General features: G+C 33.0%; 1 protein-coding gene across 12 annotated transcripts in view; it reads left to right on the top strand.

Annotated features, from left to right (window-relative positions):
- ANKRD12 (ankyrin repeat domain 12) overlaps positions 1-27353 on the top strand; it is a 217647-nt gene that overhangs the window by 31411 nt on the left and 158883 nt on the right. For 11 of the 12 annotated variants that reach the window (XR_008917670.1, XM_056823667.1, XM_056823664.1 and 8 more), the window contains exon 2: positions 13278-13362. The exons of the other annotated variant lie outside the window; for it this stretch is intronic. The gene's annotated coding sequence lies outside the window, so the exon portion shown is untranslated. The remainder of the gene's footprint in view (positions 1-13277; positions 13363-27353) is intronic. 12 annotated transcript variants of the gene reach the window in all.

The raw sequence follows: 27353 nt of genomic DNA, 5'->3' as shown, positions 1-27353 counted from the left end.
TCTACTGTGTTATTTAGCTTCCTTGAAAAACCTTTTCAAGCTATTTTTATATATTCCTAAGGCATTTATTGTTATACTTTTTTGTGTGGAATATTTAAAATATCTATATATGGTTATTGGAGGGGTAGTTTTTTGTTTTACTCTTTGATATCAGCAGCAAAACTGTGTTGCCCATTGGTGGGTACTCAATAAATGTTTGTTAAATTGATGTATGTGTATGGGAGAGAGACAGAGAGATAAAGATTATACTTTTTAAGTGGTACCAGAAAAAAACTAATACTGTATTGTTGCTGCTCTAACGAAAGAAAACTTTAAAATGTAGTTTAGCAGTTTAAAGATACTACTGTCATTTGTTTAATGCAGCATAGTAATTATGTTGTTGTTTTTAGTTATATCTGACTGACTTCATTTGGGGTTTTCTTGGCAAAGATATGGGAATAGTCTGCCATTACTTCTCCAGCTCATTTTACAAATGAGGAAATTGAGACAAATAGGATTAAGTTATAGAAAATATACCACTTTGCTTTCATGAAGGGAGATTCCTTATCTAAGAAAATCTGGGTACCAGTGAAATTACAATTCTGGTCTTTATTCCTCCTCCTCTCACTGGTGATTAGGCATATTTTATTTGATCATACACTCAACCTTAATAGTTTTACACTTATGTAGCATTATAATTTACTCAAAGCATAAATTAGAGTGAATATTGGTGGAAATTCTTTAATTAGCAGGTACCTTGATTAGAAAAGGAATAAAGAAAATCCAGTCTTTCAAATAAGACTACTGAATTTCAGAGAAAACTTGTTTAACAGTAACTAATCTCATGTATAAATAGGAACAGCAAGAATAGTATATAAGCTCCTTGAGAGCAAAGATTATTTTGGTTTCAAAATCTGTATCCCCATATCCAGATTCTTAGATACTAATGCTTCTTGCTTGCTTAATTGAATTAGCTATCATGATAGAAATTGGAGATGTGATACTAGTGATTGTTAAGGTTAGTTTAGAATATATTTTACTGCTAATAATAGCATTCGCTCTTCTTTGCCAATTGTAGCTGCTTAACTGAGGTTGAGTTCCATAGAATAGAAATATTGTATAATACTACAAAGTTACTATGAGTTTTCAAGGTGAAATATGCAATGAAATTGGTCTTTCAGGAAGAATGTGTTCTACTATGTAACATATATGTTATATAAAGAATTGATTAGAGAAGCAGGTAGGTGTCTCAGTGGTTAGAGAGCTAAGCCTGGAAAGGGGGGGGGGTCCTGGGTTCAAATGTGGCCTCAGTCACTTCCTAACTGTTTGACCCTGGGATAGTCACTTGTCCCCAGCTGTCTAGCAATTACTGCTCTTCTGCCATGGAACCAATACTTAGTATCGTTTTTAAGACAGAACAGAAGCATTTAAAAAAAAAAGGCAGGACGAACTAGATGACTGCTCATTGAATAGGTAATTGGAGTTTTGAGAAGCTAAAACAGGAAAGAGAAAAGAAATACATCCTTTGTGAGATTGTACAAAAAGAATCAGCAAGATTGGTGATTAAATTTGGGCATTTTAACACTAAACCTTGATAGGCTGAGCCTGGAAGAGTAATAATACCACCAATAAGAATAACTAAAGGTATTAATTCTACGACAAAAGAGCAACAAGGGCTAGACAATTCGGGTTAAGTGAGTTATCTGGGTACATCTGCAAAGATAAATTATTTCATCTGAGGTTATTGTACCCAAAGTGGTGATATTCCATTTTACAGGTAAGGATGTTGAAGTTGAGAGAAATTAAGTGATCACAGCTGGAGACAAATGTCTCCTCAGATTGATTATAACTCAGTACCTTCCTGATTTCCAAATCTAGTGCTCTTTTTCTACTACCCCAGATTGTTATTGAGAGGATAACACTATACACATGACAACAGGAAAGTTGGAAATGGATTACTATTCATATAATCATTATAGCAACCATTATTTGTAAGCTTTTTACATAGTGCTTTACATAGTTTATCTCATTTGATCTTCACAACTCTGTGAGGTAATATCCCATTTTTACAGATACCACTTAGTTGCCAAGGCATAGTAGAAAAACCTTCTGACTTAGAATCAGGAGAACTCCTTCCAATCCCAGCTTTTTTAGCCTTATGACTTCTGGGAAATCACTTCAATCACTCTCTGAGCCCACGTTTCTTCATCTGTAAAAACCCAGTCTGCTTATTAGCTTTAAATGTCTCACTGAGTTTCAAATGATAGGGCTATAAATGATAGTGCTTTAAAAATTATAAAATGCTAAACAATAAGTAGAGTTTTTAATGTAATATTAATATTTTCCTTATCGGAAATAAACATTATCTTTTTATACTATTTTTCCTTATCTGTTAATCTTGTTTATATCATCATTGGTTCTTTGATCTTATTAGAAACTTATGACCAAACACATAAATATTCTTTCCCAGGTAAGCTCTTCAAATTTTCAAAGTATAAGCACTTTTCTGACCTAAGCTTACACATGAATTCAGTAAACATGTTCAGTTTCTTTCCTTCATTCTTACTCTGCTTATTGTCAGTCCCCTCCTCATGACCCTTTTACATTCAGTGCTGGCAGGGAAACAGACATCAATATTTGCTGTTGTTCAGTTGTGTCAAACTCTTACATTACCCCATGACCCAAACTGTCCATGGCGTTTTCTTGGCAAGGATGCTAGAATTATTTGCCATTTTCTTCTTTAGTGGATTAAGTAAAAGGTGAACAGAGGTTAAGTGACTTGTCAGGGATCACATAGCTAGGAAGTGTCTGAGGCCACATTAGCACTCAGGTCTTGCTGACTTCAGGCCCAGTTCTCTATCTTACTGAGATATCTAGCTGCCTCTTGGGCAAATAGAAGTTAGATGACTTGCCTAAGGTCACACAGCAAGTAAATTTGTTTAAGGCTAGATTTCATCTGGGGTCTTCCTGATTCTAAACCTAGTATTCTATCCACTGAGTCATCCTTATAGAACATAATCTGTTCTAAAAGTCTTAGAACAATTTTTTAAAATTGCCTTAAGACTTTTGGAAAACCCTTTTATAGTCATAGGAGCATCTAGTCTTATCATTTTACATAAAAGGAAACTGATACCCAGAGAAGTTAAGTAACTTGACCTAAGTCATCATACAAGTAGTAAGTAGTAGAACCAGGAATTAAAATCTAGGCTTTGCGATACTTAATCCACTGTTCTTTCCACTTTATCATAATGTACCCCTGTTACCCATTTCTTGCCACATTAGACTTTGCTATTTTAAAAAATCATTTGACATAGGCCAGACTCTAAAGATCCACTGCTATATATCTCCTGCCCTCCCATTCTCCTAAATAATCAGAACCTGTACCATATTCTTTTTACTATCCTAGCCTTTTGAAGATGTATTTGATTTTTAGAAAATCAAAAATCATCTTGGATCCAAGTAACATGATTAAAATGAATGATTAAAGGTTTATAATACATTTGATCAAAAAAGGTATGAATATAAAGTATTAGAACTGATTTTCTTTTGTAGCCAGGTGATTCTGACTCCCATGGTGTCTTTCCGAACTGATTTTCTTTTGTAGCCAGGTGATTCTGACTCCCATGTTGTCTTTCCAAGATGAGCTGAGTTAGGGGTCTCCAACATATTTACCTCACACAATCCTCTTGTGCCATTTAGAGAACTGTGATTAATAATGACTACTATGAGAGAATTGAAAGAGTCATTGATAATATCTTTATAGGAAGCCTATACCCTAATGAATACTTAATATCTTGTAATTAGCAATCTGATTTCATATATTTTCAAAAGATTGAGTTAAAATGGATTTATATTTTTATTGTCAGACAAGGAATAATAAGAGTTGGGTAAAGTCACATGGATCAGTGTCAGTTGAAGACTTTTTAAAAAAACCACATCATTTAATCAAACCTGTTCATGAAGAAATTAATCTGATCCTAAAGAACAATGACTATGTGGGTTTAGTGGAGGGAACATTGGGTCAGAAGATCTAAATTTGAATCCCAGCTCTAGTATATGTCTATTTGGGTAACTTTGAATAAGCCATTTCACTTCTTTAGGCCTCATGTCTCTTCTTTAAAATGAACTAGATGACTACTAAGGTTCCTTTCATCACTATCTATGATTCCTCAAAGGTAGCAGTATAGAGCAGCAATGGAACACAGGATTTTAAGTCAGTGAATCTGAATTTGGATAGTTGTTCTGCCACTTGATGTTAGTGTGATCTTGAACAAGTAATTTCATCAGTGTGGGCCTCTGTTTCCTCATTTTTAAAAATGAATGGGAGGTCTCTTCACACATTCAATCTATAATTTTGTGATTCTCATATCCTACCTCACGAGGCCATGGAGAGGGTCAAGTGAGAATATATGTGTATGTGTGTATATACAACGAGGTTTAAGCTCTTAAGAACTATATGAGAGAGAGTGTATATTTTTATGTACACTATTATTATTAAGTATTCTACCAGTAATGAAAAGCATTAACAGTAATGCAATTTCTGGTTTTTAAGCTTTATATTTTATCTACATAAGTAGTATATTTACTTTACATGGGCAGTGATGACTTGTGGAGTCAAGAGAAAAGGTTTTTATTGGGAGAGGAAATAAGAGGGAGAAGATAAAAAAGGAAATGAACTTGAAACTGGCTTTCAGAAGACTACCTCCCCTTAAACCTTCACATTTTAATGCCTTACTGATTCCTTCAAATATTTAGATGGCACTGTAGCTATTTTTAAAAAATTTGTCAGAAATCTAATATGTCTTTTTATTTTATATATGCATAACATGATATGATTTGTAACAATATTTGTTGTAAAACATAATAAATTTGTTTACCCACAAGAAAGACATTCTCACATTAACCATCTCCAAAAATCTATCTCTGCCTTTTTTCCCCCTCCCAATCTCCTCCCTCCCCAAGAAGGCAAGTAATATGATACAGGTTTTATTTTTGAAGGAAAAATGCTCAGAAGATTTTGAATATTTTATGCTTCCCATGTGAAACTTTAAGATAAAAAGAAATAAGTTCATATATCTCTGGATGGCTTTTTAAAGAAAATATTAAAAAGAAAAACAAAATAAACAAAAAGAAACTAACATTAATTCTCCCCCCTTCTGATAAAAACAAATCAAATCAGTGGCATTTGTTATTATTTCAGTTTTACTCATTTAAAAATCATATTTATGAGAATTACATTTATGTTTTGTAGGTCATCTTGTTAATGCAACCTATAGTCTGTGGGAAATAAAGACAAATTTTTCATCTTGCTGTGTTAGAAATTCTGCATGAGCCACATATAGTTAAATCATGGCCTTCCTATACTTAATAAATATATTCAAATAGACCATCATTGATTATTAGCTAAAAATCCATTTGCCTAAAACTCCATTACCTAGTAATAAGAATTTTAAATGGTACTCTAAAATTTAAGGCATCCAGTTCCATTAGTTTTTAATCATGAAATATATTCCTTCTTTCAGGATCGGAACTCTATAAGGATAAGAAATTGTCTTACCTGAATTCTGCATCTAGCACAGAACAGAATTCTGTTTATAATTCATAATTCATTCTTCTCTATGAAAGAATTACCTTGATGACATCCTTAACAAGTGGTCATCAATTTAGCTTTTGGCTTGAAGACTATAAAAATAAATTTGGCGAGTTATAAAATAAAATATTTAGAAGGAAAAACTGTTCCAATATAGGTTCAAAACTGTTTGGATACTTTTGATAGATGTAATCAAAAGTATCCTCAGTGATGAAGTGAAGCTCAAATGTGAACTTCCCTTCAGGGCCAGGTGCAAGGACACTAAAGAGACTTATAAAAACAAAATGTTTATTGAAATATATAAGGATAAATAAAGGATTTCTAATTCTAAGGGATTCTAAATCCACCCAGATAAACTCCCAGGTTCCGCAAGGAACCACTTCTCCTGTGTTTCACAGGATACACTAATCCTCTCTCCCTGATAACCCAAATTTATACTATCTAAATAAAAACTATTGCTATTATCCTTATACTTCTTAACTTTGTCTTCAAATTATAAAATAGCAAAGGCTAGCTGGTTGAGTCTCAACAAAAATCCAGATAGGATTCTGAGTAAGACTCAGAGTCCAAACCAAAGACCAGATTTTTCTTTGGTCTTAGAGTTAAACAATCTATAAAACCACAATAGTCAATAGTGTTTCCCAAGTTGGGAAAGGAAAACACTGAGCTCCTTTAGATCTTTCCCTCAGACAGAGAGAGAGGAAAAGATGTTACCTCCTCCAACCCTAAGAGTCTCTGAGTGAGTGTCTCTGCCAACTGCCAGAGAGTAATTGACATAGAAAAAAGTTATAACTGTCACATCTGAAATTAGCACACTCAGTTCTGCTTCAAACTCGTTCTTTTCTCAAGCCAGCCACTTTACTTCTTATCCCTAAACTAATAAAACAATACTTATTTTCTAATATCATCCTTACAAGATGTTCTCTGAATGGGAACTCATTAATTCTTGATTCAGTTGTTGTTTTTTCTTTGATAACTATAATTGTTAGGTAATTTCTCCTAATAACAAACCTAAACTTTCACCCCCAGGTCAGGCCAAATAAAGCTAATCCTTCTTTCACATAACAGCCCTTCAGATAATTGGATATAACCATCAATAAACCCTCTGTTTTCTCTAGGCTAAATATCATCAATTCCTTCAAACCAATCCAGATATGGCAGGACTTTTTTTTAAAACCCTTACCTTTCCTCTTAGAATCAATACTTTGTGTGAGAGATCCAGTAAAATGATGTCTCTGAGAGAATCACGACACCTAGGTGATTCTCCTAAGAACAATAGAATAGAGGATCTTATATACCTTTTGGGGGAACTAAAGACTGGGAAGTATGATTGATTGGCTTTACAATGGCTACAAGTGTAATATTGAAAAATTAATATACCAAATGTAATATACTAAATGTAATATTTAGAAATTGGTTTAGAAATATAATATTAGTAAAAAATTGGTGTGGTCACCATTTATAAAGCAATTAACCCTTAAGTCACGAGAATGATAGTAGCTTTTAACAATTTAATTTTAATATAGAAGAAAGAAATAAAGAGGAAAGGAAATAGAAAAATATTTCCTGGCCTGTCACCCTAATAATACCAGCCCACATTAGTGTCTTCTACCCAAGCCACCAATGCCAGATCACAGACAAGCTCCCAACCAAAAATATCTAGAGAAAAAAAGCCCCAGCCTACTCTACAGTCTCATTTTTATAGTCATCCTCCACTTCACGTCCTTTTCCTGTGCATTGATCTAGCACATCTCAGGAACCAATCAAAGTCTCTCTGTTTGGAGTGGTCCAGCCAAGCCAATGGGCTGGTGTGGATGAGCAGAAAGTTCATGATCCTAGGAGGAAGAGGTTCCCTTCACATACAAGGAAATGAGAAGTCCAAGACAGGACTATCAGGGAGAAGCTAATGCCATGTGTAACGTAAGAAAGAGAGATCCAGGGGGTTACAATGGGAAACCAAGCTGAAGGAGAGATCAGCTGAAGAGCAGCAGAGGAGGGGCAGAGAGAGAGAAGATCCAACTGTCAACAGTCTCTGTACTGCCAAATGAGGTTTCTTCCCCCTCACCCCCCTCCAACTTTATAAAGTAATCTTTTGGTAGTTTAATTATCATGGCATTGAGTAAATATAAGTAGTACTGTCATTTTTCTCATATAGGCTTGATCTACCCATAAGCAATTAATGTTTCTCCAATAATTTAATTGACTTTGTGTAATGAGTGTTTTGTAATTGTGCTCAGATAGTTTCTTTGTATTTTGGGCAGGTGAATTCTCTGTCCACTCTTTTATACCGTATAATTATTTTAAATGGAATTTCTCTTCCTGATGAATTTTCTTGGTAACAAAAAGAAATACTGATAATTTATGTGGATTTATTTTATGTTCTGCCACTTTGCTGCTAAAGTTGATAATTGTTTCAATTAGTCTTTTAGTTGACTGGATAAGTTTCTCTAAGTAAATCGTCATATTAGCAAAAAGTAATAATTTTATTTCCTCTTTGCCTAATTTGCCTATATTCCTTTAATTGCTTTTTCTTGTCTTATTGCTACAACTAGCATTTCTAGCACTGTATTAAATAGTAACAGTTGATAATGACATTTTTTGCTTTATCCTGATCTTATTAGAAAGATTTCTAGAGTTTATCCCTATTTTATATAATTCTGGCTCCTGGATTTAAAAAATAGATTACTCATTATATTAAGGAAAACTTTATGACTTTTAGTGTCAATTTCTTTAAACTAGAAATAGGTATGTCTTGTCAGATGCTTTTTCAACATGGATATTATAATGTATGTGTTTTATTGATTTTATTAATATTGCCTTATTGTACTAGCCCTTAATTCCTGACATAAATCCAGTCTGGTCATGGTGTTTAATCTTTATGATATATTGCTAATATTTTATTTGTCTGCTAATGGTTCATTTAAAATTTCTGCATTACTATGCGTTAAGGATATTTGTCAACCACACCCCACACACTCCCTTATCCTATTTTTAACTCTCCCAAGTTTAGAAATCAAGATTATATTTGTACCAAAAGGAATTTAGCAGAATTTATTTTCTTCTACCAATTTATCTATAATTAGAATTAATTGTAATTCACATATTTGGTAGAATTTGTTTGTTAATCTATCTGGTACTAGGATTTTTTTTTTCCTTTGGGAGTTCATTTATGGATTAAAAATTTTTTTTTCCCTAAGGTAGCCTTGTCTGTTCTATTAAACTGGACAATTCATATTTTTGTAAATATTCATTACTTTCATTTAGGTTGCCAGCTTTATTGATATGTAATTTGACAAAATAGATGCTAATAATTTTTTTGTTCATTGTGAAATCTTTTTCATTTTTTATATTAATTTGGTTTTCTTTATTTTTCTTTTTAAAATCAAGTTGGCTAATGGCGTATCAAAATTTTCCCCTCAAAATAAGTAACAACTAATTTTACTTATTCAAATTTGTTTGCTTTCAGTTTTGTTTAGCTTTAAGTTTCACAATTTCTGTTTTGGTATTTGTTTTTTATTTGTTGACTTTTCTAATTTTTAAGTTATATGCCTTTTAATTTTAAGTTGATCTACTCTGACTCTTTTTTTACTGATGAATTTAACTAGAGATGCATATTTCTCCCTAAGTACAGCTTTGACCACATCTTCACAGTTTGGATATGCTGTCTTATGTTGTCCATATCTTTAATGAAATTGTTGTTTTATTATTTGTTCTTTGATGCACCCATTCTTTAGGATTAAATATTCTAGTCTAATCTTTGCATAATTAGAAAACAAGGTTTATTTAGTATTTTTGCTTCTACATTTGCTTGTGAAATTTTATACTCCACTACATGGTTAATTCTTATAAAGGTATGATGCATAGTTAGGAAGCAAATATCTCTTTCTATGCCTATTCAATATTCTCCAGAGGTCACCATAACTAACTTTTCTAAAATTCTATTCAGCTCCTTTATTTCTATTTTGGTTAGATTTCTCTAGGTCAATGAGGGGATAAATTGAGATTATAGTTTTGCTGTCTATTTTTCTTTATAACTTAACACTTCTTTTAAGAATTTAGATGCTGTGCCATTTGGTGTTACATATATGTTTATACTGTTTTCAGTATCTTTCTTTTAGCAAAGTGTAATTTCTCCTCTTTCTTTAATTAGGGTTTTTGGGGGTGGGCAGTTGCTTTGTCTGAGATCATGATTGATACATTTGGGTTTGTTTTTTTTTTTTAAACTTCATATGGAGCAAAACAGGTTCTGCTCCAGCACCATTAATTGTGTGTCTGTGTTTCTGTTTCAGTGCATTTCTTGTAACCCAGATATTGCTAGATTCTTTTTTCTAATTCATTCTGCTAGGCTCTTCCATTTTATGGATGAGTTCATCTCATTCACAATTACATTCATGATTGCTGTGCGTTTCCCTCCGTTCTCTCTAATACTTTTCATTCTCTTTGTTTCCCTTCCTTTCTTTAAGAGTTTGCTTTGATTTGTATCAATTTAATCCTCTAATCTACACTTACTCTTATTCCTGCTCCCCTTTTCTTTGGCCCCTGTCTCTCCTCTTTCCCTGTTGGATGAAATGTATTGCTGCACCTAACTACATGTGTATGCATGCATATGTGTGTGTGTGTAGTCTTCCCTCTTTTCACCTGTTCTGAGTGTGAGATTTAGGTATCACCTACTCTCCTTAAATTCCCTCCTCTTTATGTATAAACTACTTAAACTATTTATGTGAGTTAATTTTCACCATTCTTTCCTTTCTTTCCCTTTTCAATCATTATCAGATAACAGTCTCTCCCAGAGTCTCTAATCCTACTCCCTCTATGACCCCTAATGATGAGAGGATACCTGTATCCTTATATGAATGCAAACAATTTAACCATGTTTTGGCCCTTATGATTGATCATTTATGTTTATCTTTTTATGCTTCTTTTGACTCCTGAGTTTGTATGTCAGATCTTCTATTTGTTCCAGTCTTTATATCAGGGGATACTTAGAACTACTTTTTTTTTAATTAGAGATCCACCCCCAATGTTTTTATAGCCAAAGATTATATATTATGTTTTACTAAATAAATTATTATTGATTGTAAGCCAAGGTCTTTCCCTTCTGGAATATAATTTTCCAAGTTCTTTGGCTATGAAATCTTGTATGATCCTAACTGTAACTCTGTAATGTTTGAATTCTTTCTGTTTTTAGTACTTTTTCTTTGATTTTAGAGTTCTAAACTTTGAGGCATAATTTTCTTGGGAGTTTTCATTTTGGAGTTTCAGGTGTAACCAGTGGATTCTTTCAATTCCTACCTTGCCATTTGATTCTAAAATACCTGGGAGGTTTTCTTTTAAAGTCAGTTATTTTTGCTATGCCTCACATTTTTTTCAGTTTTATGACTTTGTTTTCATATTTCTTGCTGTTTCATGGAGTCATTAGCATCTATTTGGCAAGTTTTAATTTTCTGTAAGTTATTTTCTTTGGTAGATAACAAATGAGTTCAGTAACAAATTTGTTTTCTCTCACTCGTTCTTTACTGTATATGTTAAGTCAGAGTTATTTAACTTGAAAAGGACTGTGAAAAGTAGATTTTAAAGATGTTTAGTTGATGTTAATAAACTCACTTTAAAAAACACCTTCTGTCTTAAAATGGATACTAAGTGTCCATTCTAAGGTAGAAGAATATTAAGGACTAGGCAGTTTAGGTTAAGTGACTTTAAGTAACTGAGGTCAAATTTGAACCCAAACCCTCCCAACTTCTAGCCTGGCACTCTTCCAGTGTGTTACCCAGCTGCCCCTAAATTCACTTTTGCTTTTTTTTTTCCCACATTAGTTTCATGTTAGGCTCATTTTTCTAAACAGTTATGTTTGCTTTGTTTAGAGTTGTTAAGAATTTACATTATTTACAAATTAAAACTACTTAAATTTATTTATTGGTAGAGTTACAAAGCATTCACAATAAGTTGTTGTGGGTTAATTTTTTCTAAAATTTAACTGAACTCATCTGTTATATATGATAAATTTTTGAGTTAGGTGATCAGATTTTTCTAAATATAAATAATCATGATGACAAATAATATTTTGATTCTTTATTTTGATATAAAATCTGCTGATATTTTCCTATAATGTAATTGCTAGGATTTCTTAAAACCATGTTATATAAAAGTGATGAGCATGCATTCTTAATTTTGTTGCCTATTCTTAGTAGAAATGCTTGTAATACTCCATTTCATGTTGTATTTGGTTATTAAGATTATTTTAATTACATTAAGGAAAAATGTCTTCACTTATTATTGTTAGGATTTTATTAGACTGTTTAAAAAATTGCTGATTTGTCTATATTTCAAAATGTTGATAGTTTGATTTTGATAATACAGTAGGGCCTCCATATCCTTGGGGATATGTTCTAAAATCTAACATGAATGGCTGAAACCTCTGATATAAAAGAACACTTGCTAATCCCATTTATAATGTGATTTTTCTTGTATTTACATATGTATAATAAAGTTCAATTGATAAATTAAACACAGAGTAAGATAACATGAACATTAAATACAAAAAATTAAGTACAATTAAGTATATTGTACCTTATTATGCAGTAAGAGACCATAATCCACACCTCATCCACCCGGAATACCATTATTCCAAGACTCTTCCCAGTGGGTGCCTGAAACTGTCCAGTTCTCACTTTAATTTTTAATACAATTCTTAACGTTACTGTATGGTACTATGCCCTTGTTCCCTGTTCTGTGGCCATCTTCTTCCCTCTTGGGAGGGGGGGAACTTTTGAAAAACCTCTAAGTGAAAGCAGAAAAACTGACATGTAGAAACATCTTCACCTTGGGCAGACCCCTGCCATAAGTGTGCCTCCAGCAAAGAGAGAGGAGACCTATTTGACCTTTTCTTTCTTTTGACTCTTTCACCTATTTGACCATAGGCCCACTTACTCACCCCCTCTTTATATCCTCCTTCCCCTGGAATGACAATGGGTGAATGAAACCATAGTAAACTTTGAATAAAGGGAGATAATTAGTGTGTGGTAGGAGATATGATTAGGGGTCAGCTAAGTGGTATAGAGTACCAGGCCTGGAGTCATGAAGACCTGAGGTTAAATCCAACCTCAGACACCTACTAGCTATGTGGTACTAGACAGGTCATTTAACTGCTGTTTGCCTCAGTTTCCTTAGCTGTAAAATAGGGTTAATAATAGCACCTCCTTCACAAGGTAGTTGTGAAGATCAAATGAGATAATTATTATAAAACTCAGCACAGTGCCTAGCATTTAGCAAGCTCTATATAAATGTTAGCTATTATTTTTTTATGTGATTGCAGAAAACTGGAAGCATCCTAAATGTACAACAATAAGGAAAGGAATAAAATGTAATTGAATTCTTTAATGCAATTAATACAGGAAGGTACAAGGTAGAAATCTGGAAAGACCTTTATGAAATGAAAAAAGAATAGAACTAGACAAATGAAGTATAATAAGTGAGAATAAAAAGGCAAAAAAGTACTGATGGAAACTTAGAAAAAGTGATTAAATATACTTTTTAAATTAAAGTATTAACAAGTATAAATAGCTACTAGGCAAGATTAATTGTAGTGATTTTCAATGTTATATTTCTAATGAAACATCTTTAAAAGAAAAAATGCTATCATTAAAATTTTTTTGTTTTATTTTGTTCTTACATATTCTTGTACTTAGAGTATTTTACTTTTCCTTTTTAGATATTTGACCAGTGCTAAGAAAACTAAGGAATTAAAGTCTGGTTACAACCAACTGATAATTTCCAACTGTGACTCTGCTTTTTAGGTAATTGGTTTTATTTCTCATTTTTTTGTGTTGTCTGATTACCCTAATGATTTGTTGAAATAAGAATAAAAGTGTGAAGGTTTCCAAATGATTATGCAAAAAAAGTTTCTAATTTCATTACTAGTTGTATTTTTATACCTCATTCTTACATAGAGGGTAACTTATAGTAAGGAAATTTTATTTAGCAAGAACACATTTATCCCACCATCACACTAGCCTAGAAAATCACAGCAGCACCCTTATTGGTCTTCTTGCTTCAAGTCTCACACCATTCAAATCCATCCTTCAGACACTTGCCAAAATGTTATTGTTTAAGCCCAGATCCAACCGTGTTATGCTCTTACACAGTAAACTCCTGTAACTTTTTGTCTATAACATGAAAATAAATTCATATGTTAAATTTTAGAATCCTTTCACAGCCTTAATCAACTTGTCTTTCCAACCTCGTTGTACATTATTTTCACTCCTGTACTCATATCTAGCCAAATAGGCATTCTCTCTTTACATGGCACATTCCATATCACCCATTGCTTTGTTTTTGCATTGGCTTTTTAACTTTACCTCATGGAATCCCTCTATTCAAATGTGCAACTTAAGGCCTTATCTCCTACATGAAACCTCTCTTCTTTACTCAATAAGAATCCTCTTCAAATTATTTGGATTTAACAACTTTGTATTTGAATTTATTATTATAACCAACTTATTCTTCATATATTTATATGTCATTATTGTTTTCTCAATTTGATTATACATGCTTGTTGATTGCAGCCAAACAGGAATTTACATTTGACCCTAGAGATAAAAAAAGCTATTAGAGTTTGAGTAGTAGGTGGCATGACATGGTCAGACCCTTAAGAAAATTAGTTTGGCAGTTCTTTGGAGAGTGGATAGAAGTGTGGAAAGACTTCAGACAGAGAAACTAATTAGAAGACTTTTGTAATAGAAGTTAGAAATAATGAACTGAATTAGGATGATGGCTGTGTAAATAGACATGAAGTGACAAATGTGAAAGATGCTGTAGAGAGAGAAATTATAAGATTTAACACTTGATTGGCTATGTAGAGTAAGTGAAAGGAGTCAAGGATGACACTAAAGTTATAAATGAATAAATGCAACTATGGATATGCCTTCAACAGTAATAGGGACATTCAAAAGTGGAGTATGTTTGTGATGAAAGATAATAAATTTTCTTTTAGACAGAGTTAGGTTTGAGATAAAGCAGAGAGAAAATATCCTGTAGTGTAGGGCACCATTTACTAGAGGTGTTTTTGATAGCTTAACTTGCTTCACTCGGCCTCTTATGACATATTTGCCTGATTTTTCTCTTGGGGAATGAATGGTCTTATGTCTGTATTCCTTCTCTTCTTCTGGAACTTTTCTTACTCCTCACTATGATCTCTAGTGACTCTACTCCTTCCTTATTTGTCACTCCCTATACAGGCCTTACTTTCTTCTCTTTTCAATTTAGATTCATTATAGTTGAGCTAACTATAATATTGCCTCTTGGATCTTTTGTCTTTTTTTGGTCACTCATCCTTTGCCAAACTCCAATCATGAGTGACAACCATGGTCTATCTTCTCCACACTTAATTGAATTTTTCTGTATAACAGCAGGTGGAAATCATAGAACTATATAGATTAGATTTCACTACAAATATATTCTCTGATTTCAACTGAACTCTATTGCTACATGATAAATCTTTTATCTTTCCCTAATTGCTTCTCTGTTATTCTCCCTAACATATCTCTTCTAAATGTTCTTTTCTCTATATCACTTGTCCTCTGACCCCTCCCTCATCAAAGGGCTACTTTTCAGGAGATTATTCTTCTCTTTTGCACATTTCAAAACTCAACATCATCTTTCCTTCTTTGCCCCAATGGTTCTTATCCATTGCAAAACCAAGCTATCTACCTTTGTACCCTTGGTTCCATCTCCTATCTCTTAAAGCACTTGTTCTTTCAATCAACCTGGATCTTACTTTAATCTTCAGTCTTAATTTTTTGCATTGTTTTCCCTTCCAGCAAAAACTCTCAAAATAATCTTCCTAAAGTAAAGTGTGACAGTGTCTCTGTTCTGGTCCAGAAATTTTCCTGCCTCCTATTAAATTTTAGGAGAAATTAATACATCTAAGCATAACATTTAAGATCATTTGCATTCAAGCTACATTTTACCTTTTTTATATTTATATCCTATTACTCCCTTTCACAGAATGAGATCTATCCAAACTGACCTATTTGCTTCCTAAAATTCAGTATTCCATTCTCTTGTTACTGAAATGCACTCCCTCCTCACCTCTCCCTCTTAGAATACTCTAACTTCCTTCAAGGCTTATATTTTCCACCTCCTGTGGGAAGCCTTTGCTGATTCCTATTGTCATTGTTCTGTCCCTCATTAATTTATATATACTTACACTATTTCCAAGTTATATCTTCCCAGTAAGTTGAAGACTATTTTTCAATTTGCCTTTTTATCACTAGCACCTAGAACCACATACATAGCATATACTTAATAAATATTTGGTTTGCTTTGATTGTATCAGCATTACCTACTTATTTTTCTGTCTTTGCTGCTGCCACAAGCCCTGCTTTTCTGTCTAGACTGTTATTCACTTGAATTTCTATTTATTTTTATCCTTGAATTTCTAGACCTACAGTATCTGAGGTGCCCTCCATTGATCTCAGCTTATAAAGACTCCTGGTTTATTTGTCTCCTGCATTGATTTCTCCTTCCCATCCAGATCCCTATGATGAGATATTACATTTGGGTATTTGTCATCAGTTTTACATGTATGATATTTTGGATTGAGAATTGAGTTAAATAATTCTTCAAAAACTCTAATGGAGTTAGAATCTTTTTTAAAATTAAGTTTATTTAATTAATTTAGAATATTTTTCCATGGTTACATGATTCATGTTCTTTCCCTCCCCTCCTCCCACCCCTTTCCAATAGCCAACAAGCAATTCCACTCAATTTTACATGTCATTGATCAAGACCTATTTCCATATTATTAATGTTTGCACTAGAGTGATCATTTAGAGTCTACATCCCCAGTCATATCCCCATCAAACCATTAGAATATTTTTTAAAGACAGTTAAGTCCACAGACTTTTTTGATCTATCTTTAAAAGTCATTCATACCCTTACCTTTAAAATGTAAATAAGAAACCATAAGATAAAAGAATTAGCTAGTTGGTCTCAAAGGTCTTTTCCAACTTTTTTTTAAATTATAGTTAAATGTCTGGAATTATGATGTTGTTGATATGACTAGTTAAACATTTAAATCCCAAAAAATGAACCAAAAGAAATGGGAAAATTGTTGATTCTTAAATGTGATTGTAATTATATGTTGGGAGCAGAAATATTTCTTTGAAATCTTGAAAAAATATTTTAGATGTAACATTTGCTTTCTTTAAAATTGATGACTCCTTTTTAGGAAAAAAAAAGCTCTGTCATATATATATATCCCACCAAAGAATTTTCCTTTTTATTAAAGAAGTATAATTCCACAAAACAGTTGAATACATTGGCCATATTTAACAACCTATACATCCTTTTCCATGAATAGGTCACCACATCTCTTTATTTTAATTCTTTAGTATTTTATTTTTCCCAATTATATGCAAAAACCAATTTTTAACATTAGTTTTCCAAAATTTTGAGTTTCAAATTCTTCTCTCCCTTTCCCTCCGAATCCTAACAGATTAGTAAACAAACTGATTGATATAAGTTATACATGTGATATTATGCAAAGCATTTCTCCATATTGGTCATTTGTGGAAGGAGATATATTTTAAAACCCACGAAGAAAATAAAGTGAAAAATAGAATGCGTCCATCAACATTCAGACTCTTTATCAGTTCTTTCTCTGGAGGTGGATAGCATTTTTCATCATAAAATCTTAAGAATTATCTTGGATCATTGTATTGCTGAGAATAGTTAAGTGATTTACAATTGATCATCATATAATATTGCTATTACCATATACAATGTTCCATTGGTTCTGTTCACTTCATATAAATTTTACCAGGTTTTTCTGAAATTATCCTGCTCTTCATTTCTTATAGCACAATAGCATTCTAATACAGCATATACCACAACTTGTTTAGCCATTCCCCAATTGATGGACAATCCCCCTCAATTTCCATTTCTTTGCTACCATCAAAAATGCTACTAAAATATGTTCATACAATTATGTTCTTCTCTCTCTCTCTCTCTCTCTCTCTCTCTCTCTCTCTCTCTCTCTCTCTCTCTCTCTCTCTCTCTCTCTCTCTCTCTCTCTCTCTCTCTCTCTCTCCTCTCTCCCTCCCTCCCTCCTTCCCTCCCTCCCTGCCTCCCCCCTTCCTCTCTCCCCCTCTCTTCTTATCTTCTCGTGATATAGACCTAATAGTGATATTGCTGGATCAAAGAGTATACAGTTTTAAAGTCCTTTGGGCATAGTTCCAAATTATTCTCCAGAATTATTGGATCAGGTTTACAACTCTGTCTACAGTGCATTGGTGTCCCACTTTTCCCACATCCCTCCCTTATTATCATTTAATTTTTCTATCCTGTTAGCCAATCTTGATAGGTGTGAGACCACATCTCTTTAGAGAGGAGAAAGTGATGCTTTAGAGACATTCCTTTAGAGCAAGGGATGGGTGACTATGACCCAAGTGCCAAATCTACCAACTTTTTTACTTATTTGTACTCCATGAAATATGAGTGGTTTTTATTTTTTAAAATACAGTTTATTTTCAGATGTAGAAACCATTCTTAGCTCAGACCATATAAAAAGTAATGTGGCTATTTTTGATCCATGACCAGTAATTTGACAACCCCTGCTATAACCATGATTAGTTTGATCTGCATTAATTCATACAGTTTTTAGTTTCCTAGGATTCTTCATTTTTAAAGTCATTTTCTTAATAATGATTATGTTCCTATACTAAAGTACTAATCAGTAATATTCCTATACCATTATTTGTTAAGCCATTCCCTGATCAATTGGCAGCCCCTTTACTTTTGGTAGTTTGTCACTTCAAAAACTAATGTTATAAATAAATTTCTAGATGTACCCTCCCCATTGTTGTTAACTTTTTTGCAATATATGCCTACTACTGGTATCACTGGGTTGAAAAGTTTAGATAGTTCATTCATTTTTCTAAAATGGTTATAGAAAACAAACAGTATGCTATAAATTCCAATAACACAGTTAAATTTAACCATTTCACTGACAAAACAGCAAATTCTGCAAGTAATTAGAGAAAAAACCCTTTAACTTGTAAAGAAAATTCAAATAATACAGAACTATTCTAAACCCACCAGAAACCACTGGAAGAAGTGGAATGTGTTCTAAAGAACAAAGGAACTCAATGCTTTTCTAAGATAACATATCTTGTAAATCTGAGCCCAACTATTCATGGAAAAGATAATGTTCAATAAAAAGTAGTGTTCAGAGTATTCTTATAAAGAAAACTAGACTTGAACAAATTATTTGCTTTTCAGGCACTCCAGACAACTAATATACTGAGTAAGATAAACAGATTATAGTAACCAATGAGGGAAAAATAGACTTGAAACAATATGACTAAGCCTTACAACATCCCATCTATTAGTGAGTCGGTATTTTTGTGGGACAAATGGCAGAATGGGAGATCACATAAAAGGAGAGAGGGGAGGAAGAGAGAGATAATTAAGTAGCTCCTATAGACTTTTGGGAAGGAGATCTACAAAAGAATGGATGAAGAGGCAAAAGGGGGAATTGAAACGGGGGGTGAGGGGGAAGGAATAGGAAAAATCTGACTTCAGGGATAGGAGGGGAATCCCACTGACTAATACTCCTATAGAAGAGGGATATTTTATAAATAGATATGGGATCTTAATGATTATAATCTACAGGTATTTGGTTCTTGGAAAAAACATCTATTTTGACTCAGGAGACGGAGAATTGGAGCTCCTGGGGCATCTGACTTCTGGAAGAGAGGGAAGATATAGAAACAAAGGAGATTTTATGATAGTTGCAAGGATTTTTGATCATAGGAAACCCCAAGAGTAATAATGAATTGGCACAGTAGATAGACCAGGCATCTGGAAAACCTGAGTGCTGAAAGAAGAGCATATTTAGAAGCAAGCAGTAACAGTATAGTGCAGATTTCAGGAGCCAAAGCATGATCCCACTTCTAGTTTCTACCCCATTCTGAAGCCTACAGAAGAACCAGGGCACAAATCCCAGACCAAAAGAGAGCCTGCAGTTCAGCAGAACCAGAAGAGCTTCCCAAGAGACTGATAGTAGCTGATTTTTACAGGAGTCTACTATTGTTCAGACCCAAACCCAGGTTAAGAACTTTCAGAATTCAGATATCAGGAGAACAGAAATCAGACTTTACCCTGTTCTTTGGGAGCATGGAAAGCTTGCAAGTCTCCAAATGAGCTGTCTTTGAGACCTTGGAATAATATAACACTCAAAACTACACTGAAATAGGATCAACCTAGACTTTCCCATCAGATATACACAGACCCCCTGCAGTCAAGTTCAAAGTTAGTATAAATAGGTTAGAAAATAGGGCATACAAAAAAATAATCCCACCATAAAAAGCTATCTGTGTAGACCAGTGCAAATCACTTAATCTCAGTTTCCCAGCCCTTACCACACTTCTGCCTTGAAATATATACTTAGTATTGATTCTAAGCCATAATGTAAGGGTTCTTATAAAATAATTTTTTAAAGTTTATTATTTTTATTCAAAGATATTTTATTTTTCCAATTACATGAAATAATAATTTTCAACATACATTTTACGAAGTCATATGACCCAAATTGTCTTCTTCCTTCTCCTCTCAGAGATGGTAAACAATTTGATCTGGGTTATACATAAATTATTGTGCAAAACTTACTGGTCATTGTTGTAAGAGAATACTCATATAAAACCAAAATCCCAAAATAAAACCATAAATTCTCTGAAAAATAGTATGCTTTGATCTGCATCTGACCCCCAACAGTTTTTTCTCTAGAGATGGATAACATTCTTTGACCGAAGTTCTTCAGAATTATCCTGGATCATTGTATTGCTGACAAAAGCTATTCTTTCACAGTTGATCATCATATAGTATTACTGTTGTTATATTACAGTATTACAATATTCTCCTGGTTCTGCTTATTTTGCTTTGTATCAGTTCACATAGATCTTTGCAGCTTTTTCTGAGATCATTCTTTCTGCTCATTGTTTCCTATAGCACAATAGTATTACATCACCAATATATACCACAATTTGTTCAACCATTCCCCAACTGAGGGATGTCCATCCCCTCTGTTTCTAGTTCTTTGCCACCAAAAAAGAGCTGCTATAAATATTTTTGTACAAGCATATCCTTCTCTCCCCTTCTCCCCCCCCCCCTTTTTTTTTTTATCATCTATTTGGTGTACAGACCCAGTAGTAGTATTACAGGATCAAAGAGTATCCACATTTATATAGCCCTTTGGGCATAGTTCCAAATTGCTTTCCAGAATGGTTGAATTAGTTCACAATTCTACCGACAATGCATTAGTATCCCAATTTTGCAACATCTCTTCCAGCATTCATCACTTTATTATCTTACTGGCCAATCTAATAGGTGAGATGGTACCGCAGAGTTGTTTTAATTTGAATTTCTCTAATTAGAATTGATTTAGAACATTTTTTCATATACTTATTGATAGCTTTGATTTCATCAACTGAAAATTGCTTGTTCATATCCTTTGATCATTTGCCAATTGAGGAATGATTTGTATTCTTTTAAATTTGACTTTGTTCTCTATAAATTTGAGAAATTAGACATTTATCAGAGAAATGTACTATAAAGGTTTTTTCCAGTTTGTTGTTTCTCTTCTAATCTTAGTTATATTGGTTTTATTTTTAAAAAAGCTTTTTAATTTAATATAATCAACATCATTTATGTTATATCTCAATGCTCGCTCTCTCTCTCTCTCTCTCTCTCTCTCTCGCTCTCGCTCTCGCTCTCTCTCTCTCTCTCTCTCTCTCTCTCTCTCTCTCTCTCTCTCTCTCTCTCTCTCTCTCTCTCTGTGTCTCTGTCTCTGTCTCTCCCCTCTCCCTCTCCCTCTCCCTCTCCTCCATGGATCTGCCAGGTAAACTATTCTTTGTTCCCCTAATCTACTTATGGTATTTCTTTATAGCTAAATAATATACCCATTTCGACCTTATCTTGGGATAGGGTATGAAATATTAGTCAATACCTAGTTTCTGCCATATTGTCTTCCAGTTTTCCCAGCAGTGAGTCCTTATAATAAAAGCCGAGATCCTTTCTGACCCCTATCATCATAGATAAATGGAAATTTAATTAGAAGGCCTAGGAATGATTCTGCTTTATCTTGTTTTTAAAATAAGACTGGAAATATAGGGAAAAGGAAATACACACTGAGCTGGAGGGGAAAAAAAGATTAGGGAAATTTTATTACATAATTAGGTTGGACAAGTAGTTGTTTATATGGGTAAGGAGGGGATGGTTACAGGGGAGCAGCTGATACTTGAACCTCACTTTCATTTGAACTAATCAAAGGAGTGAAGAATACACCATTTGGTATTTCACTCAACAGAGAAATAGGAAAGAAAGAAGATAAGGGAGATTTAGAGGAAGGAGCAATAAGGGAGGGATTAGTCCTAAGCAAAACAAACTCTAAGGATATTTTAAAATGTTTACAGCTGTTTTTGAAGTGACAAAAAATGGGAGTCTTAGAGGATACTGATAAATTGGGAAATGGCTAAATAAGTTATAAGTGGCAGAAAACTTTTTTGCTATAAGAAATAATTAAGCTTATGATTTCAGAGAAACCTGTAAAGATTTGTATGAATCAATACAGAGTAGAGTGAAAAGAACAACTTACACAGTGACAACAATATGGTGAAGACAAACAGCTTTGAAAAAATTTGGAACTCTGGTTGGTGTAAATACCAATGACAATTTTAGAATTCTAATGATAAAACATGCTACTTTCCTCCTAATTGAAAGGTAATGGACTTGGGGGACAGAATGAGACTTTTTTTTTTTGGACATGATCATTGTGAAATTTTGTTTTGTTTAACTATACAGGTTTATAACAAAGGTTTTTGTATTTCATCCTTAATTGGTGGGGAGAGGTTGAGGTAGAAGGGAAAGAAGGCAGATTTTTACTAATAAAATTTTTTTTTATTGTTTAACTAGCCAAAAAACAGATAAACTGGAAACAAAAAAAAATAGAAATAATAAAGGCTAATAAAATTAACAAGACATCCAATACGATTAAAAATAGCAAATAAACAAGATAAAATCACAACTTGGCAAGCATATACACATTTATGTGGTAACTAAACTGAGAATACCAGAGATAAGGGTAATAAATAAAAATAAAAAAATAAAAACATCAAAACAGAAAACCAAATAAAGATCTTTAGCAATTCAGTATCAGAAAAATAAAGGAACTACCAAAGGAAATTAACTCAAGTCCTGATGAATTCATAGGAGAACTGTATCAAACTTTTGAAGAACAAATAGTATACAAATTATTCTCAAAAAGTTGAATAAGAAAAATACCCTACCATGTTCCCTTTATGTGGCAACTATACTCCTAATACCTAAACCAAGGAAGGATAAAACAGAGAACTATAGCTCTATATCATTAATGAATAATGATTTAGAAATTTTAAGTGACTAAGTGAAGTTTTGTCAAACAGACCACAGTGATTTATCCAAGAAATCATTCAGTATGACTGAGTTAACTTTATACCTGGCATGCAAGGATGTTTTAACATTAGGGGTGAAAGTCAACATAATTTATTAAAAATAAAAATACCTAAAACCACATCATTCTTTCAAGAAAAAGAAAAATCCTTTGACAAAGTAGGACACTCATTTATACTTCAGAAACAAAACTCTATAAAGTATAGACATGAGGGGACTTTTTTAATATTGTTAAATAAATTTTTCTAAAACTGAAAGCAAGAAGCATAAATACATATTAGAAGCTTTTGTAATAAATAACAGGGGTAGAGAAAGGATTCCCATTCTTTCCACTATCATTTGATATAGTTCTGGAAATTCCAGCAATAGCAATAAGACAAGTAAAAGAAATTAAAGGTGGAAAGAGAGCTAAAAATGGAATTAAAACTATCCCTATTTACTTATAACATGATAGTTTACTTGGAATGTCCTGGGGATTAGCAAAATATAATCTCAAAAATCAATAACATTTTAATATAACAATAAAAATCAAAGAGGCAGTACTGGAAAGTGAAATCATAGTCCACTTAACTGTAACATGCATAAAATAACTGAAGATCCTTCTATAAAAGAATGCAAGCTACTAGTCAAACACGAACAGGCAGTCTTTGGACAAAGAGGTCAAAACTTTTACATAGTCATATTTAAAATGTTTTAAATCACAATTGATTAGAGAAATGCAAAATTAAAGCAACTCTGAGTTACCATCTCATAACTTTCAGATTGGCTGACATGACTAAAAAGGAAAATAATATGTGGAAGGGAATATAGAAACAGGGGAGTTGAGAATGAATGAGAATTTCACAGAGGAAATAGTATTCAAGTTGCCTTAAAAGTAGAGATGTGGAGGAAATTCATGCCAGGCATGAGGGATAGCCTATACTAAAGCACAAAGGCAGAAAAATATTGGATACACTCAAAAAACAGCCAAGAGTACATTTTGACTGGCAATTTAATTGTGGTATGGGAAATAATGTGAAAAAAGGACTGGAAATTTAGAGTATCAAGTGCCAAGTAGAGGAGTTTTTATTTTCCCCTATTGGAAAGCAATTAAAGTTTTCATTTTTGTTTATTTGTCTTTAACTTTCTATATAGAAAATCTTAGTTTAGGTACACCTGAGAGTATTTTCAAATAGCCATTTATGTGTTATTTTTGTTTTTCAATCTGTTGCTCAGGCTTTACTAACCTTTTGTTCAGTGGTACTCATATGGCCAATGTCATTTGGGTTATTCAAGTGAAAAGAGACAATACTTATACTGTGGATTGCATTTTCAAATTTTATTAAGAGAGTTATTCATTCAAAAAAGAATATCCAAAATGTAACTACTTCTTAATCACATATTTCAAGGCAACCTAGCAATGTTTTATCCTACTAAATTTGAGATAAACAGGATGCATAATTTATTGGGTAAAGTATCTTGCAACATCCATGTCTTCTCAACCAGTTCAGTTCAGGTATCCCCATCACATGACTTTCTCCTAGGATGCCAGAAAATTTTGTCTATATCAGATGAAATCAGAGTATCTCTATGAAATAGATAGTAACATATGTCACAATATGAATATACTTCACTTGATCTTAGCCAAAAGATCAATAAATGATCACAATATGAATAAATAAGTTTTTATGAAATAGTGGATTTTTGTCCCCAAAGCTGGGATCTTTGGGTTTGTCATATACTGTCTTGCTGAGGTCACTTACCCCGAGTCTATTCCACTGATCCTCCTTTCTGTCTCTTAGCCAGTACCAAATTGTTTTGATAATCGCTGCTTTATAATATACTTTGAGATCTGGGACTGCAAGGCCCACTTCCTTTGTATTTTTTTTATTATTTCCCTGGATATCCTTGATCTTTTGTTCTTCCAAATGAACTTTGTTATGGTTTTTTCTAGATCAGTAAAAAAAAATTTTGGAAGTTCAATGGGTATGGCACTAAATAGATAGATGAGTTTGGGTAGGATGTTCATTTTTATTCTATTGGCTCGTCCTACCCATGAGCAGTTAATGTTTTTCCAATTGTTCAAGTCTAGTTTTAGTTGTGTGGAGAGTGTTTTGTAGTTGTGTTCATAAAGTTCCTGTGTTTGTCTCGGAAGATAGATTCCTAAGTATTTTATTTTGTCTAAAGAAATTTTGAATGGGATTTCTCTTTCTAGTTCTTGCTGCTGAGCTGTGTTGGAAATATATAGAAATGCTGATGACTTATGTGGGTTTATTTTGTATCCTTCAACTTTGCTAAAGTTGTTGATTATTTCGATTAGCTTTTTGGTTGAGTCTCTAGGATTCTTTAAGTAGACCATCATGTCATCCACAAAGAGTGATAACTTGGTTTCCTCCTTGCCTATTTTAACACCTTCAATTTCTTTTTCTTCTCTAATTGCTACTGCTAGTGTTTCTAGTACAATGTCAAATAATAGAGGTGATAATGGGCATCCTTGTTTCACTCCTGATCTTAATGGAAATGTATCTAGTTTATCCCCATTGCAGATGATATTAGTTGATGGTTTTAGATATATACTGTTTATTATTTTTACGAAAGGCCCTTCTATTCCTATGCTTTCTAGTGTTTTTAATAGGAATGGGTGTTATATTGTATCAAAGGCTTTTTCTGCATCTATTGAAATAATCATGTGATTTTTGTTGGTTTGCTTGTTGATGTGGTCAATTATGTGGATGGTTTTCCTAATATTGAACCAGCCCTGCATCCCTGGTATAAATCCTACTTGATCATGGTGAATGATCCTTCTGATCTTTTGCTAGTATCCTATTTAAGATTTTTGCATCTATATTCATTAGGGAGATTGGTCTATAATTTTCTCTCTCTGTTTTTGATCTACCTGGTTTTGGAATTAGTACCATGATTGTGTCATAAAAGGAATTTGGTAGAACTCCCTCTTCGCTTATTATGTCAAATAGTTTGTATAGTATTGGGGTTAGTTGTTCTTTGAATGTTTGATAGAATTCACTGGTGAATCCATCAGGCTCTGGGGATTTTTTCTTAGGAAGTTCTTTGATGGTCTGTTTGATTTCTTTTTCTGATATGGGATTATTTAAGAAATCTATTTCTTTCTTCTGTTAGTCTAGGCAATTTATATTTTTGTAAACGTTTATCCATATCACCTAGGATGGTATATTTATTGCCATATAGTTGGGCAAAGTAGTTTTTAATGATTGCCTTAATTTCCTCTTCATTGGAGGTGAAGTCCCCCTTTTCATCCTTGATACTGTTAATTTGCCTTTCTTCTTTCCTTTTTAAAATTAGATTGACCAGTACTTTGTCTATTTTGTCTGTTTTTTCAAAGTGCTAGCTTCTAGTCTTGTATATTAGCTCAATAGTTCTATCACTTTCGATTTTATTAATTTCTCCCTTAATTTTTAGGATCTCTAGTTTGGTTTTCTTCTGGGGGGTTTTAATTTGTTTGTTCTCAAGTTTTTTGATTTGCATTTCCAATTCATTGATCTCTGCCCTCCCTAATTTGTTAATATATGCACTCATGGATATGAATTTTCCTCTGATTACTGCTTTGGCTGTATCCCATAAGGTTTGAAAGGATGTCTCACCATTGTCATTTTCCTCAATGAAATTATTAATTGTTTCTATGATTTCTTCTCTAACCAATTTTGGAGTATCATATTATTTAATTTCCAATTAATTTTTGATTTGGCTCTCATGTACCCTTACTGATCAATATTTTTATTGCTTTATGATCTGAAAAGATTGCAGTTATTATTTCTGCTTTTCTGCATTTGAGTGCCATGTTTCTGTGACCCTAGTGTATGATCAATCTTTGTGAATGTGCCATGTGGTGTTGAGAAGAATGTGTATTCCTTTTTGTCCCTATTTATTTTTCTCCATATGTCTATTAACTAATTTTTCTAAGATTTCATTTACCTCTTTTTACCTCTTTCTTGTTTATTGGTTTTTGGTTTGATTTATCTAAATTTGATAGTGATTGGTTCAAGTCTCCCACCAATATGGTTTTACTGTCTATTTCCTCCTTCAATTCTCCTAGTTTCTCCATTAGAAATTTGGATGCTATACCATTTGGTGCATACATGTTGATTAGTGATATTTCCTCATTGTCTATACTCCCTTTTAACAGAATATATTTACCTTCCCTATCCCTTTTGATCAGGTCTATTTTTGCTTTGGCTTTGTCAGATATCATGATTGCAACTCCTGCCTTCTTTCTATCAGTTGAGGCCCAAAAGGTCTTACTCCATCCTTTAATTCTAACCTTGTGAGTATCAACCCTCCTCAT

Source organism: Monodelphis domestica, chromosome 3, assembly GCF_027887165.1.
Source record: "Monodelphis domestica isolate mMonDom1 chromosome 3, mMonDom1.pri, whole genome shotgun sequence".
In the NCBI taxonomy this organism is placed as follows: Eukaryota; Metazoa; Chordata; class Mammalia; order Didelphimorphia; family Didelphidae; genus Monodelphis; species Monodelphis domestica.
The sequence above is the reverse complement of the archived record's forward strand: the minus strand, read 5'-3'. Positions and strand labels throughout refer to the sequence as shown.